The sequence below is a fragment of the Urocitellus parryii genome, chromosome 9 (assembly GCF_045843805.1).
Source record: "Urocitellus parryii isolate mUroPar1 chromosome 9, mUroPar1.hap1, whole genome shotgun sequence".
NCBI lineage: Eukaryota > Metazoa > Chordata > Mammalia > Rodentia > Sciuridae > Urocitellus > Urocitellus parryii.
Genome location: NC_135539.1, coordinates 110,594,451 through 110,609,801, shown reverse-complemented (window position 1 = coordinate 110,609,801; position 15,351 = coordinate 110,594,451). Strand labels below are relative to the sequence as shown.

The window sequence follows — 15,351 nt, the reverse complement described above, 5'->3', positions numbered from 1 at the left end:
CTTTGATTCTGAAGTTCGCCTGAAAATAAATTTCCAAATCATGTTCCAAATTAGATTTCTTCTTTCGTATCATCCTTTTTTTGTTTTTTGGCTATTTGAAGTGAAGAAAATAGGTGTGTTTCCTGATGCCATAACCCAGAGAGAGAAGAGACAGCAGAAGCCATGTTTTAGGTTCCCAACCAATTCTTTAGGCCTCAAGACATAAACTTATCTTTTTTCAGGGCCCCTGGCAATAAGGTTATGTGTTGCTACAATAAAAATAAGGAAATAAAATTTGAACATCAAGAGTGGTACATTTAATTCTCAAAACAGTCAATGACACAGGTATTGCTCCAATTTTTGCAGGCAAATAAATTGATCCTTAACGAGGATAAATAAGTTGTCTGAAGTCACATGATCCATAAACACAGATCCAGAGCTACCTCCCAAGTCCATGTTCCTACCCCTCTGTCCACTACTGCCTGCTCCTCAGCTTGACTCATCATCTCATTGTGTTCCTGAACTTAACTCTGAGCAATTTGGGGGGAGGGAGGAAATATGGAGGCCATATTTCTGCAGGGAAGTGGGATGATACTGACTATAGAACACATTATACTTGAAGATGGGGACATGATTTTGGTTCTGCAAGAGGTCAGGTGGATTTGGGTAGCTACTGCTCTCTCTGGAGCCTTAGGTCCTCCCTCAGCATGACTCCGCCAGTAGTGAGGAAATTGCTGGTAGGGAACCCACTCCAGTAATCCTAATACCAACAGCAGGCTCTGCCATCCACCATGGGATGTCCCAGGGCCTCAGCTGCATGTGGGGGAACTGAGGGGCAGATCTGGGGTTGACATCTGCAACCAACACTGGGCTCGGGTGGGCAGTGACAGTGAGGGTTTTAAGGTCAAGAACATCATGACATTTATTACCAAAGATCCAAATCCTGTAAAATGAGAGGGATGATTGAGATTCACATAGGCTAATTCTCGGCTTATCTGCTTTTCATTTCAGTGAAACTCCTCCGTAGCACTTTCAGTTAGGAGAACCGACAAACCCCCTCCTAAGTGCCCTTGCACAGGTGTCCTGCAGTGATCCTTAAAGCACCTTTCCTCCTGCCACAGGCCCTGGCTCTGCTGGCCCCTCCTCCTGGAATCCATCCATCCACCTTCCCTTAGCTACCACCCCCCAGTCACCCTCCCCATCTCAGCTCAGGAAAGCCTCCCCAAACCTCCCCCAAGTCTGGCTAGCTTGCTAGAGGACCAAGTCATTCTCTCCTTCAGAATGTGCCCTTCTCGTTTGGTTGTCAGGGTGACACTGAAGTAATGTCTCTCCTGCTACCCAGGAACTGGAGCGTCAACCAGCCTACCTAGCACCTAGCAAGGAAGCAAATACCACCAAGGGAACCAGAAGACAGAAGCCAAGACCTACAGTCCCCCATGGTAGATTCTAAAACTCTCAGTTCTCAGGAAGAAGAGATAAGAAACCATTAACAAGGCATTGCTTTAAACAATCTCAAATAAGAGGAGAAAAAAGGTAATCTTAGTACCCAAATCTTTTGCCTTTTCAATCCCAGGAGGTGACAGGGTCATTCAGGTCACAGACCTCTCAATGGAAGCAGAGTTCTTTCTTCTAAAAGTCAGCTGAGCAATGATTCTTCTCTGAAACAAGCTGGTGGTTCTGTGCTAGTTGGGAGTAGCTGGATGATTTGATAAAGGTAGGCAGGGGCTAGATCTACCTAGCCTGAGGGCCACCTAGATCTAGAAGAAGGTGGCCCATGAAATCACCAGCCTCCTAGGGGCTCTGCCATCCAATGAGAGACATGGGATTCTCCTGCTTCGGCCTAAAAGGCCCAAGCAAATTAGCCGTGTCGAAGGGCTTAGTGAGATTATCTAGGAAGGAAAATTACTCACCCACCAGGAGTAGGTATGTAGCCCTGATGTGACACTGCACAGGTTAAAGGTCCGGGAAGCCCCACTCCAGCCCCAGTCTGTTGTCACGCTCACTTTCTATCTAGAGGCTTTTCTACCTTCCAGAACATTCTTCTGCCGAGTAAGGGACCCGAGGGTGGAGGAAAGGTCAGCACCCAGGGAAGGAGAACGCTTGCCAGGCATAAGATCTGAGAACAGGAACCGGCCACTTGCCCTGAATGGGCCTCAGTGTCTTCATCTGTCCAGAGGCAGCCTGGGAAGACTGATCACCATACATGCAAATGCTCAGAGGGACAGAGGCAGCAACAATGTGCAGCAGAGAATAGTGGCCTGGAGAGGCCGCATTATGTCTAGAGGCATACAAAATCAGATACATTAAAAAAAAAAGTACAGGCCAAACTAAACAGAGCTGAGGTTTAAACACGCTTCATGGGCCACTGGCTAAGAACAGTCAAAAGATCACAAAGACAGCTTCTATTTTCATTATAAATGATGCTGTGTTTTAAAGTCCTAAGTATCTTATTTTGAGCCCAGCATGGTGCCCAAAAAATAACATGGTGGGAAAATGGGAAGGAGAGGGAACCTGTTTGTAAAATGTACACACACGAACCGGCTGAACCCAGTGGTGATCACCCGCGCTGTGCTACCACAATGTGTTCAAATGCAGAACGTGGGAAGGTTCCTGCCAAGGCAGCAGCTTCTCCCTCCTGACCCAGCGCTGGGTGCTGAGTCACAGCTACTTACGTGACGCATGCAAGTTCCAGCCAGAGTGGGGGAGGATGCCGGAAGCTGAGCCCCAAGCGTCCATCTTCTAGCCTCTGGGAATGCTGGTTTCAGGGTTCCGGGCAATGAGGAAGAACTCATCTTGGTGAAAGGGGGCCTAGAAGGCCTTTTTGAAAAAAGGGGAACGTCCTGCCCTCAAGACAGTCCCAGACCATTGTTGTGTGGACTGAAAGGGCTGCCCAGCTTCCTGTCAGTCTCAACTCCAGCCCAGACCCAGTGTCCTGGACATTTTGTCTTTAGCTGTCAGAGAAGGGCCTGCTGCCAACTAGCTGCGGTTAATGAATCAGAGGAAAGGGTGATAAAATGAAGGATATGTGTGTTGAGGGACCATGGGTGGAGGAACATGGCTGGCTGGCCTGAAGCCCCCAGAAGAAGTGGTCAGCATTCAGGCACCACTCTATGTCCTAGGCCCTAAATCCTAAAGTGGGAACAGCATCCTTTAGAGGTGGTGGGCCCCTCAAGTACCGACTCAGGTAACAGGGAGAGAAGTCACAGCCTCCCAAAGCCCCAGTGGACCCAGTATCAGCTCTCTGGGCTTCCCCTGGGTCACAGGTACAGAAGCCCATGTTCCTAGGCAATTGAACTCCTTGAAAGTCAGTTTTTCTGTCCCTTCCTCCAAATTATTGACCAAAACCTGGGTCTCAAAAGCTCCCAGACTCTGTACAGGGCAGGGAGGCCTGGGTTGGGATGGCTGGATGGAGAGGATGCTCCCTACTTGTCCTGCCTCTGGGGTAACACGGGAAATGGGGGCAGCTGGAGACAGTGGGGAGGTAGGGGAGGAGGAAGGATGGAGTGGAGGCTAGAGCATGGAGTTCCGGGTTCCCCTGGCAGATGGGAGGATGGGCACAGCCCTGAACTACTTTCAAGGAAGCTAGTGCTTCCCATGAGAGGAAAAGTGAGCACGCCTATGGTCTATTACACACACACAATGCCCACCATACAGTTCACCGGCCCAAACCAATGTGGTCCAAAGAAAAACCACGAACGCCATTCCCTTGTCACTCCCCAGTCATCGGCTTGGCTCTGTTAGGACAGACTCGGAAGTGTAACTTCAGCCTCAGGGGAGATCTGACTTTGGAGGTTAGTGCAGAGATGCCCCAGAGCCCAGCTTCCCAACCCCCGGCAGGAAGACCTGGTCACCCCTCCTTCAGCTGCCAAGAAGTAACAGACACAGTGTCCTACCAGGTGCCACGCTTACAGGACCTCATGCCTGCTCACTGGGTCCCGGGAGCTCCTCCAGTGGTCTATGCTCCTCCCTGGGGGGACAGAGCATCTCAGAGTACTGAGCACTTCACCAAGTCAGACGCCTTTCCCGGAGCACATCCTGAAGTGGGCACCAGGAAGCCAGGGCATATCCACTAACCACTGAATGGCAGTTCTACCCAGTACCTGGGCACACACCTGGCAGAGCACATGGACCGGGCACACCCTGTGACGTGAGGTGGTTCCACTTCCCTAGCTGGGGGAGGGAGGCTGCGCCAGAACGGAGGTAAGTCCAAGTCCAGAGCCATCTGCAAGTCTGCAAGTCCAGAGCCATCTGCAAGTCTGTGCTCTCTCCTCTTCCCCTTCAGCTGGCTCAGCTGTGGCTGTACCTACATTGCTATTCCAGCCTCATTCTGTTATCAGGACCTCTGTCTGCCAGTCTCAAGAACAGTGAGTAGCAGGAGGCAGGAGTAGGAGGAGGGGAGAAGAGTGGAGAGGAGGGCGGGAAAGAGGGAGGGAGGGAGGGAGGGAGGGAGGGAGGAGGGAGGGGAGGTGGAGGAGGAGGAAGTTTCACAGTCTAGTGCATTCCCATCAGATCACAGAGAGGGGAACACATACAACTTCCCCTTTTCAAGTGCGTCTTGGCCCCCTTTGCATTTTGGTTCCTTCCCCCCTGGACTGGGGGTGGCAGAGTGAGTGGGCTGGGTAGGGGCAGGCGCCCAGGTACCCAGCCAACTGGGCTCTCGCCCGGCTCCATCTCGGGCCTGGCACGCTCCCTCAGGCCGTTACCCGACATGCCCTTCTCCTTGTCAGGGAGGCCTCGCCCTCTTGTTTTCAAAGTTTTATAACAGTATTGTTTGTTGTCCAGCAGATTAAATTCTTTGGAGGCTGGGGGGGGGGTGGGAAGCAGGGAGGAGGAAAAGAGAGGAGAGAAGGAAAGAAAAATACAAATAACTTCTATTAGGAGTCAAATGATTAAATGAATTCCTTTTGAACACAAAGTTCACCTGTATTGGAGAGTGGCCAGTGGTCAGAGTGATGTCCTGTTGCTCTCTGTGCCGTCCTCTTTGGCCCTTCTTACCTTGCAGGGTGACATGTGGTCTGAGACTTCCAAGGCTGCTACTCAGGGTTTGAGCTGAAAAAAATAACAGCTAATAAGGTTTGGGGGAGTATGTTGGGCTTTGGGGCCAGCTGGCTCTAGCAAGGACACACTGCATCTTATCTCCTCAGGCATCTGGGTGACTCAGACCAGGACTCTGGGAAGGGCATCTATAGATCTGTAGACAGCTGCCCTTCCCCCCACCCTGTTTTTTTTTTTTTTTTTTTTTGCCCTGAGTTTGTAGTTTATTTACATGTGAAATCAAAGTCACACATTCACTGATACCAAGACACTGGACAAACTGCCCCAAAGAAGTAACATAACTGCATAGACAAACACAGATGGCTCTCTATATCCAAGGTTCTACATCCCTAGATTCCAACCACAGATTAAAAAAAGTGTGTGTGTGTGTGTGTAATATATATGTATACATAAAACTGCATTTTTACCATACACACACAAGCTTTTCCCTTGTCATTATTCCCTAAACAACACAACAATCATTTACATAGCACTGACAATGTATTAGGCATTGTAAGTAATCTAGAGACAACATGCATAGGTTAAATGCAAACACTATGCCATTTTACAGAAGAGATCTGAGTATGTGCAGGTTTTGGTATCCAATCCCCCACGGACACTTAGGCATTTGTGAATACAGTCATCCCTAAGAAATAAAACAGAGTGTGGAATAAGACAGAAAGCAAACAGTCAGTATGAAACAAGCATTATTTTAAAGACAGACAGGACACGCCCCCCCCAACTTTCCCCAGTCCATTAGGCCTCTTTAAAAAAAAAAAAAAAATCTTTATTTTTATTTATTTTTAAGTGGTGCTGAGGATCGAACCCAGGGCCTCGCACATGCTAAGCAAGAGCTCTACTGCTGAGCCACAACCCAGTCTCAGGCCTCTTTTTTTTTTTTTTTAATTATTATTTTAATTTGAGAAGGGTCTCTAAGTTACTGAGACTGGCCTCAAATTTGCAATCCTCCTGCCTCAGCCTCTCAAATTGCTGGAATTATAGGTGTGCACCACAACACCTAACTCCTGTCAGGCCTTTTGATGCTAAAACTGTACTTGGCAATAACACAAAAGGACACATAATTTTCCATATTTAAATACAACTCTCATTGAGGCATCACCTGATTTCAGACTTTGGGTTACAGCTAACTAGTATGCAAGTCTGTAGCATCAAAGGCAATGCCTGTGGCTCCTGCACTATGGCCAGCCCTAAGGTACTCCTCTTCCATCTTCTTCTACCTTCATGCTAGTAAACCCTGTCCGGCCCCGCTGCCCCCAACTCCTACAATGCCTATCCAAGGGCTAGGAGGCATCTGCAAGGGTGGGCAGTGATGACAAATACAGAATTAGAGCCGCTCAGGGCTCTTTCCTGGAAGGGATCTGGAGTTCCGGGTTCCATTCCCACGTCGTCTCCTCCCCCCGCCCCCTCCCTGGCTTAGGGCTGCCTGGAAACAGAAGGGAAAGATGGAGAGTGGGGCCAAGGACCCGGCTCTGGATCCTAGTACCTGAACCTTCTTCAGGTTGCTTCAGGGATGGATTTAACATCCCATAGCTTCAAGATGAGTCGGACCCTGTCAAAGACATCCAGTCTCCCACCTCAGACAGGTTTCATCTTCCCTTGGGAACCCTGGGCAAGGGTGAGGCACGGCTCTCCCCACCAACTTCCCTGTGGCAGGTTTGGACGGTCCTTTTTTCTGTCTTCCAGGTGAACAGAAAGAATCAGGTCCAACACAACAAATCTTCACACACAAGGCTACTGAAGACTTCTACCACCAAAACAGCTCCCCTGTGCTTTCTGGACAGCTGTGACCAGACATACGCATGCAGCCCCCCCATCCAACCTCAATCCTTCTAAGGGAGCATTACCAGAAAAAAACTAAACCATTCTGACGAAATTCATTGCAAATAAGGAAGGATAAGCTCTTCTTCACTCCTTCATATAAGTTCTGGGTCTATTCCAATGAAGGTCACTCAGAGTTCTAAATGGCCAAGAAGTCATTACAGTCCAATTACTCTGCCTCAGCAACCCTGGACAGAATGGGGGGCTAGGCTCAGAACTCAAGGAAACCCAATGCCAGGACTTCTCTAGCCTACCCTCTTCTGCATGGGTAAGGCATACTTTTTCAAGTCAATCAAGAGACATTCAGAGTTGGAGCCAGTGTGTCTAGTGTCTGACTCTACGTTGTATATTTAGCCAGTGCTTCCAGCAGGTGCTGTACAAACAGGTAACATACACACAACATGCATGCTGGGCAAAGCTCTGGGCATCCCTTACAAATCTGTTGGAAAATAAAAATTACAAAGATTCCACAGCAAGGCCTCATCTCTAAGTGAGCGACAGCAGCAGAAACAGGTCTGTACACACATGCATGAAATGCTCTACAAAGGTATCAGAATGGTTTCAAGCACCACGTATTCCAGAAGCTTCCACATGTAGAAAACCTCTCCAGGCACACATGATAATTGGCTGACTTCCCAGCTAAGAAGTACAAGCCAGCTCTCCCAAGAGCTTCAAGAAGTTAAAAAAAATCAGAGAATAGGAGAATATGGACAGTCTGAGATTTCCTTCTACTCTCACACGTATAGAGAAGCCAAGGACCTAAGGGATCAAAGTACACTGCCCACTCCTCCACTCCTACCCCCCACACACTGGTCAGATCCCAGGGAAATAACAGCTAGAGTCAGAGGAGGTGGGTGGGAGACTCCAAGTAAGCAGGTACAAGCAGTCAGGTCTTGGCAGGACTCTGCCTGGCTCAGTTTCATCAATGACAGGCTAGTGCCACCTACCCGCACAGGGTTGCATGAGGACCAAGTGAGCCAGCAAATTTGAAAAGAACCATGTGCGAGTGATATGATGGTTACTAATCAATTCCTTCCCCTCCCGCCTGCGTCCTAGCCCAAATCCCTGTCACTATACCATACTAAGGGAGGGAGGGACAAGCTCACAGTAATTGTTAATCCCAGGTAAATGCCTGGTGAAGTGGCAAGCAGACAGTGTCTTGGAGAAATGTGGCTATTTTTATAATTCTGCATCCTGTTCAGTAGATTGCACAACATGCCCCTCAGCTCCAGGGGCTCTTACCCACAGCGCCTTGGAGACATGGTTGATGTCTGTCTGGGACTGAGGCTGCCATGCAGCAGCTAGGCCAGAGTCCCAACCACTCCCGGCTGCTGTTCGCTGTGCCTGGGGCCCTGGGCCTGCCTTCATATGTTTTTTTAGCTCTTTTTAAGAATGATTCAAGATTTAAAAACCAAAAAGGAACTGGCAGTTCTGAGATCTTCATTTCTTAGTTTTGTTATTACCTTTTCTTTATCTCTCTCTCTTTTTTTAAAATTTAGTTTTTAATAGAGGGCCTTAAACAACCACATGAGAAAAAGAAAGCTAAATACCAAGGAAAACCTCTTGACACAGGGGGAGGAGCCTGGAACAGGCACAGCCCCACCCCACCTAGGACTCAGGGACAAACAGGACCCAGCACCTCCCCTGTAGAATGGTCTCTTAAGCCAGCCCTGCTCGGCACAGCAAGCCCCACCAGCAGCTCCCACATCCCCCTTCTCCCACAAGCCTCTTGGCAGCAGTCCTGTCAATCCTCTGTCACGGGGGAGGGGGGGGGACATGGATGGGACTGCATCAACCACCTTGACTCCATCTCTAGCCCTTCCCTCCTCCTTCTGGAAAGTCCTTCAAACCCTATCTCCACCCACCCATGCTAATTCATGCCACAGCGCCTCTTTGCAATGGGGATTCTGACTACTATCAGGTCTTCAAGATCCCTCCTCCCCCTTCTTTCTTTCATGGTGACTCAGGTCTCCATTTCCTGATCTCGAGTTTCTGACTAAGCAACACCTCTGAGAATCCAGGAAAGGACCTGTGGTAAAAGAGTTGGAATCTCTGCTTTAACACCCTCACGTAAGGAATCTGAGCCCCTCCCCCCAAATTGGGTAAAGTGAATGAGTTCTGTCAACCAAGCCAGGACCAGAATGCAGGTCTGCTAACTCCTCTGCACCAAGCAGTGTAAACCCCATTTCCCCTGACCTGCCTCTTTCCCAAGCTCCCCATCACTCTACCTCATCCCTGGCAACTTCAGACCCCTGGCAGCAGACGGCAGCTTCCTTGGTCTGGGTTGGCCAGGCACCCAAAGATGGGCCAAGGAGAGGAAGCCCAGTGTTTGACTCACGGTGGGCCCAGCAGCTGCTTCTCCCAAGTGACCAAGGCCTGAGCCTAGGAGATGCATGCCCTGCACACATGCCCTCCAACCTACCTCAGTGTCTCAAGACAAAGCAAACCCGGGCAATCTAACACAAGGCGACTTCTCCCCTCCCAGCGCCTGTCCCTTGCTGGTCACGATCATCAGCTCCAGGAACCATGCGTCCTGGCAGAGGGGCTGTGCCTCCTGCAGGCACATATTTGACCAGTGACTCGGCAAAGACCTGACCTAAATGTTCCCTGTGCTGCATGGACAAGAGAGGCATGATGACCAGGCTGAGACACAGAAGCCAGCTGGCCCCAGAGAGGATGGGAGACAGAAAGCCAGGGATGGCCGTGGCAAATGGAAAAACCTCATTCACTGGTGACGTCTACTCCCACCTGGACTCCTAATTCATTACATGTTCCTGTTAGCTATGGGGGCCTTGGGAGGATGTTTCTATTGGGAAGAAAAGGGATTAGTGTCTCTATCAATCTCAACCTCCGGAGGAAAGTTCAACCAGCATGGCTTCCCAGGAAGCTGAGGTCCTTCCGTCTTTCCATCCCCTCCTATCATCGGGACCCCCTTATTGAGTGTGCTGCCCTTTTCCTTCACCCTCACACAATCTCCATATTTTGCTTACATTTTTAAATTTTTAAATATATTTTTTAATTTTTTAACTAATGATCTCTCTCCCCACTAGAATGCATGCTCCCCAAGAATAAAAACTTGGTTTGTTGACTCTGCAACCCAGCACCTAGCACAGCCCCAGCATCTAGGAGGCGCTCCATACACATTTGGTAAGGAACGTATTTGCCTTGCTCAGTCCTGCTGGTCCCTGGGTACCAAAGGGGTCTGCGTCTGCCTGACCTCTCCAAAAGGGAACATACAGAGCCACCCCTGGGGAGGGTCCTTGGGTGACTGCCTTTCCCTCTGGTTCATATTCGTTCTCTGAGGGTCTTAGCTCACAGAAATATTTGACTCTGGAAAACCAGGGTGAGGAGAAACTACAGGTTTTGGAATCAGAAGTGCTGGATTTAAATCTAAACAACCCCACTCACCAAATGTGTGAGCTTGTTTAAGTCCCTTAATCACAGTTCCTTTAACTGTAAAAGGGAAATAATGCCTATGTCACATGGTTGTTGTGAAGATGAAATCAGATAAGCAAAGGGCCCTTAACAAAGGTCAGTTTCCTTTCCCTGGATGGTAGGCAGGAACTGAGAACTCGGATGCATCTCATACCTTCATGCCTTGTGACGGACCCAACCTGGTACCACACCATCCATGGCGCCAGGCGTTCAATATGGGAACCCTTCATAGGGAACACACATCTGTCCTGGGCCATGGCAGGCACTTCTGGATGAGCACTGGACTTGTCCTCCCACATCTTTCTGGTCCTGCTCTTGTGATACAACCATGTACAGCCACCGCGCCATGAGGCTGTCTCCATCCCTGCACTGGCACTCCACCCACCCCACACAAGCTTCACACTGCAGCACCAGGCTCTGCAGAGACCATGAGGCCCTGGGGGTGTTCTCTGGCTCAATCAGCCCATGAACAGCTCCCGTAGAAGGAGCCAGCAGGGAGCCAAACCCAGTCTATGCTTTCCTCACAGCCACTGCAAGTCCCAGAAAAGCAAAGCAAAACGAGTGCCTCCCACAGACAGCCGGCTGGTGGAAAAGGGTGGTATCTCTTACATATCTCAGAGGGAAGCCACACATCCAAAAAAAGTGACCAGTACAAGGTACAGTTCCTCTCTAAAGCTGTGGCTGCAGCTTCAGGGGCACTCAAGCCAGGGGACAGAGCCAACATATGCATTAAACAATTCACAGCCCTGACAGGACTAGGAGTCAATGGAATAGAGAAGGTGCTGACCAATCAGGGGCCTTGGCAGGGTCCCGCCCGCACAACTCCCAGCCAAGCCACGCCACCTCCGCTCCAGTGCTCTGTTAACCTCTGCTGGATCCCGGATGCAAGGGCCCCTGCCTCCTAGCTCTCAGACCTCAGGGACTCAAAGGTCAAGAAAAAGTGCCTCTCTCTCAAGGGGTGCCACTTGTTCTGCTTATGTGACTGGCAACACACAACGCGCTCCATCATGGGAGCAGAAGGCAGCCAGGCTGGTAAACAGGAAGCCAAGCATTAGATGAGAGATCGAAGTAGGAAAATGAGCTGGGAAGCACCGACCCCAATTCACCAAGACAACAACGGGAGCAAAACCAACCCAGGTTTTCCCAGTCAAGCAAGGGCAGGGCTGTGAATGGGGGCAGAGGTCACCCAGAGAGCCAAGCCTGGGGACACGCTGCGCATGTGCAAGCAGAGTCTCCCAGGCACAGCCAGCAGGTATGTCTGGCCCCAGTCTTACAGCGAACGCTAGTCAGACTCTGGACTACACATCTTGAGGGACTAGCTCACCCTCCTCTCCTCCCTGGCTGCACAGAGCCTCTTCCCTTGTGCTCCAGCCCCAATACACCCAGTCATCTCACAACGCTACTGAACTTGTCAAATTCTTTGAAGGAAGAGTCTGAGAGCCCTCGCTTGGGGAAGGTCTCAGGCTGCTCACTGTGAACTCAGAGATTTGTCTCAAGGGGGAGGACAGAAGATGAAGCACTGTGAGGATTCACCAGCCTTCGCCAGCCTTCCCTGGAAGGTGGCGGGAGTGGTGCAGAGAGAGAGAGGCACTCACACTCTTAAGACCAAGCAGAGAGAGGCGACAGGGATGGGAGCCCACGGGTGCCTCATAAAACTGCCCAGCACCATTCCTTTTATCTTTAGACCCCAGACAAACCTGCTCTTGGATAGCTCTAGCTGGACAAGAACCCTACAGTAAACCCTTTCTGGTGACAGGGGAAGCACCTACAGTCGGCTCTCGGCACTGTCTGTATGTAGGCGGTCATCACTTTCCATCACCATTGCTAGTGCTGTGGCCAGCAACAGTGAGGCAGAGAAAAGGCCTAGAAGAAAAAAGTGATCCATTCAAAGGGAACCCCAAAAGTAAGGGAAGAGCCCTGAAGCCCACTGCTCAGGCTGGTCTACACTCCAGACCAGTCCTGGACTAAGCCCAGCAAGGCTAAGGTCACCCACTCAGATGACGGGGGAAAGCAAGTCCAAGGTCCCTGTAGTTCTACAGCCAATGAGGGATCAAACCCCAACTCTCACGTGGGATGTCAGAGGGCCAAGAGTGGTTTCTCTCCATTTACTATGGAAGCCCTGACTGCTCTGCCACCACCACACCCAGAAATGCTACCCAGCTACCTCCCACATATCTAGCATCCCGGTCACTTCAGCTGGCTGCCCTTCCCCCAGCCCCTTGCTGGTTACTAACCTCATTCACAAAAAGGCAGGCAGAGGAAAATAGAAAGAAGAGAGCAATTGTTTAAGAGAGTCTGAATGGAGACATCCGAGGATCCCCCCACTGAATAGGGAAAATGGTCTTCATGGGAAGGGAAGGAGGTTAGGGGAAGGCCCGGGAGCAGTCAACCTGACTTACCTGGAAGGCAGGTATGGGGTTAGATCCTGTTTTTCTTGCTGTTTCTGGTTTCCAATAGCAGTCTGGTGGTGACTCCCTGACAAGACTGGGATCATGTCACATTGGTCACACTTGTGCTTGACAGCACCTATGAGAGGAAAGAGGAGACTATCCTACCCACCCTGCCCTAAGTCACCCAGCAACACACGCTCATTCGCCACCCAGCTATCCCCTGAGCACGGCAGACCCCACTCCCCGTGACTGAGTGGGTATAGGAACGAGAGCAGACAGCAGACACGGCTCCGGGGAAGGGAGGCAAGTGTGGTCTTATATGTCCTAAGAAAATCATAGGAAGGAGGAGGAAGGGGTGGAGGAAGGCAGGGAAGGCAGGAGGTCCAAGAAAAGGAAGAGAGAGGTCAAAAGACATCCTTGGGCAAAGCAAGGCAAACAGGATACTAAGAGGAGAAGCCGGAGGCTGGTCGTTGATGCAGGGCATGCTGCCTTCAGCCACGTCATCCCTCCACCCCAAGCCTCTCCTCCAAGCCCGGCATCCACCAGAGAAGTACCAGCCCCTCCTGGCCCTCATCCCACATTAGCACCCTCATCCGGCATGACCTTTGAATCCATCAGCGTCTAAAATAGGGGAAAGGAGAGTAAGCTTGGCAGCCCTGAACTCGAGGCAGATACGCACACACACCTTCCTGGAATAAAAGGTCCTTGGAGATGGCCCACACTCTCTATGTTCCAGTTCTCCGATAGAAGTGCTCCTCTCCCGCAGGGGAGGGCAGACACGTCTGATAAGAACTGCTTAGCACAATGCTATATATAGTCTAGGTTCCTACCAGCCTGAGATTTGGAGCTAGAACTTGGCAGAGAACCATGCTAGGTGCTGGCAAGGGCCGTCCTCCTGCAGCCAGCCAATCAGGAGCCTCACCTCTCAGCCAGGGGCAGTGAGGACACTCAGGGTCCTTCCATGCAGCCCATTAACATTCTGCGCAGAGGACAAAGGCTGTTGGCTCCATTTTAGGGAAAACTGACTTCTCCCAAATGTGAGGGGGATGTGTGGAGGCTGAACAGCACATTCCGGGATCTCTGCAGGTCTCCAGTAGCACTAGAAAAAATCTGGTCCTCTCTTCTAGAGGACTAAGGGTGGGGGTGCGCAGGAAAAGAATGAAGAAGGCAGAGCAGCTGGCTGGGCTCAATAAACATCTATCCACTTGCAATGTTCAAAGAAATAAAAGAATGTAAAAAAAAAAAAAATTACAGCAATACTTACCACAGAGAGCAGGACTGCCAGGCTTCATGTGTGTGTATATGTGCTCCAAATAAAATGCAAGCGAGCCATCCAGCAGTATGACACTGTCCTGGGAACACCGCACCATCCTCAGCTGAGCCAGTCACCAAGAGGTCGTCACCAGCTCACAAGCCAAGCTGCACTCTTCTGAATTCTCTGTGGGAAAGAAGACAAAGGTAGGCAGGCTGACTCAGCTTGCAGGGCCAATCAAGCAATGAACTGTAGAGATCCCAACTAGAGTCCTACCTGGGGTTTATATGTGGCCCTTAGGACCATGGCCCTCAGCTGCTGGCCACCGTTTCATGACAAAAACAAGACAACAACGGACAAAATGACATGGGTCTGTCATCTTAGAGAAAGGCCAGTACCAGTGGGCATGGCAGAGTCTGACCTAGGAGGCCCACCCATCACCTGCTTGAGAAAATGGACCTGAAAGGCAACAGAGATCTCTGAAGCACAGAATCCAGGGCGTTATCACATGCGCAGCTCAGGACACAGAAGTATGAGATGCATAAGGTTCCAACTCCCACATACACACAGTCCTTTTAGGTCAAGATGCGCTCTACTCAGGCACAGGAAGACATGGTACCATGCAAGGGGTTGTGACCACCTTTGCACTCCGGGTGGGGGGATGGCTGGCCCCCAAACGCTGCCCAGCTCTTATGTAAGCTCAGTCATGTTTCCCCGCTCCTGTTGGCTCTCGAGGCTCAGGAGCCACTCGCCTGAGATCCCAAATGAGTCACCCTGGAAGGTCCTCGGGGAGAGAAGGTATTCTGCGACAAACGTCAGCACTAGTATCAGGCATGAGAAAGCATGAGACTGAAAAATGGCATAGGAAAAAGGAGGAGGGCGCTCCAGGCCAGGATGCCTGTCCCTCAGTCCCAAACCCGTTATCTGCTCCTCTGCCCCTAGGCTGGTTGAAGGTGGCAGAGGACAGAAAGGGGATAATGGTCTGGCCAGGATTCAGTGGCAGGCCGTGAAGGTGCATCTTGTCTCCTGTTCCCAAGAAGGCATGGCGGGCGAGCGGGCGGGGTGGGGCGGGGCGGGGGGGGGGGGGGGGACCACGCGCTTATGGCGCAACGCTGCAGAATCAAGAAAAGCCTAGAACCCTGAGCCGCCATGACGCGAAAAGAAAGAAAAGAAAGGAAGAAAAAAAGAAAAGGTCAGGAACTCAAGGTCCACTATTTCATCTCAGAGGAAATAAGGAAGATGAAGGAAGAAGATAAGCTGTGACGTGGGACAATAAGGAAAGATGAGCTGACACAGAGTGCCCGAGCTATCTTTTGCTGAGGGTGGGGAGGTGGACCCACCATCTTTGCAATGGGCCGCAGAGGCCTCCTAAGGTACCACATTACCCCTGGGATACCTACTCCTGGGGTCCAGAGTGCCATG

At 50.7% G+C, this 15,351-nt stretch overlaps 1 long non-coding RNA gene across 1 annotated transcript; it reads right to left on the bottom strand.

Moving 5' to 3' along the window:
• Nucleotides 1-4,813: 4,813 nt before the first annotated feature.
• Nucleotides 4,814-14,107, bottom strand: LOC144256930 (uncharacterized). The gene is made up of 3 exons (XR_013344328.1): nucleotides 13,942-14,107; nucleotides 12,687-12,813; nucleotides 4,814-5,028 (listed from the first exon to the last, which is right to left on the bottom strand). It is a non-coding gene; the product is annotated as an uncharacterized LOC144256930 (long non-coding RNA).
• Between the last annotated feature and the right edge of the window lie 1,244 nt (nucleotides 14,108-15,351).